The sequence below is a fragment of the Convolutriloba macropyga genome, unplaced genomic scaffold (genome assembly GCF_964194025.1).
Source record: "Convolutriloba macropyga unplaced genomic scaffold, txConMacr16.3 SCAFFOLD_567, whole genome shotgun sequence".
NCBI lineage: Eukaryota > Metazoa > Xenacoelomorpha > Acoela > Convolutidae > Convolutriloba > Convolutriloba macropyga.
Genome location: NW_027452428.1, coordinates 62,480 through 63,932, shown reverse-complemented (window position 1 = coordinate 63,932; position 1,453 = coordinate 62,480).

The following is a 1,453-nucleotide window of genomic DNA, read 5'->3' as shown; positions in this document are numbered from 1 at the left end:
GTTTTTCAATATAGTGAAGGACTTATTCAAATAAATTGAGGGCCTAAGTAGGAGTGGGAAAGTCCAAATAGGTCCTAAAGCCGAAAGAATTATCATTCTAGGTTGTCTGAGATAGAATTACTTAACACGTTGTCAGATTTCGCACTCAAATACGATCTTTATACAGTTTAACAAAAAGTGTTTTTCAATATAGTGAAGGACTTATTCAAATAAATTGAGGGCCTAAGTAGGAGTGGGAAAGTCCAAATAGGTTCTAAAGCCGAAAGAATTATCGTTCTAGGTTGTCTGAGATAGAAGTACTTAACACGTTGTCAGATTTCGCCCTCAAATACGATCTTTATACAGTTTAACAAAAAGTGTTTTTCAATATAGTGAAGGACTTATTGAAATCAATTGAGGGCCTAAGTAGGAGTGGGAAAGTCCAAATAGGTTTTAAAGCCGAAAGAATTATCGTTCTAGGTTGTCTGAGATAGAAGTACTTAACACGTTGTCAGATTTCGCACTCAAATACGATCTTTATACAGTTTAACAGAAAGTGTTTTTCAATATAGTGAAGGACTTATTCAAATCAATTGAGGGCTCAAGTAGGAGTGGGAAAAACCAAATAGGTCTTAAAGCCGAAGGAAATATCGTTTTAGGTTGTCTGAGATAGAAGTACTTAACACGTTGTCAGATTTCGCACTCAAATACGATCTTTATACAGTTTAACAAAAAGTGTTCTTCTATATAGTGAAGGACTTCTTCAAATCATTTGAGGGCCTAAGTAGGGGTGGGAAAGTCCAAATAGGTTTTAAAGCCGAAGGAATTATCGTTCTAGGTTGTCTGAGATAGAAGTACTTAACACGTTGTCAGATTTCGCACTCAAATACGATCTTTATACAGTTTAACAAAGTGTTTTTCAATATAGTGAAGGACTAATTCAAATCTATTGAGGGCCTAAGTAGGAGTGGGAAAGTCCAAATAAGTTTTAAAGCCGAAGGAGGTATTGTTCTAGGTTGTCTGAGATAGAAGTACTTAACACGTTGTCAGATTTCGCACTCAAATACGATCTTTATACAGTTTAACAAAAAGTGTTTTTCAATATAGTGAAGGACTTATTCAAATCAATTGAGGGCTCAAGTAGGAGTGGGAAAGTCCAAATAGGTTCTAAAGTCCGAGGGATTATCGGTCTAGGTTGTCTGAGATAGAAGTACTTAACACGTTGTCAGATTTCGCACTCAAATACGATCTATATACAGTTCAACAAAAAGTGTTTTTCAATATAGTGAAGGACTTATTCAAATCAATTGAGGGCTCAAGTAGGAGTGGGAAAGTCCAATTAGGTTTTAAAGCCGAAGGAATTATTGTTTTAGGTTGTCTGAGATAGAAGTACTTAACACGTTGTCAGATTTCGCACTCAAATACGATCTTTATACAGTTTAACAAAAAGTGTTTTTCTATATAGTGAAGGACT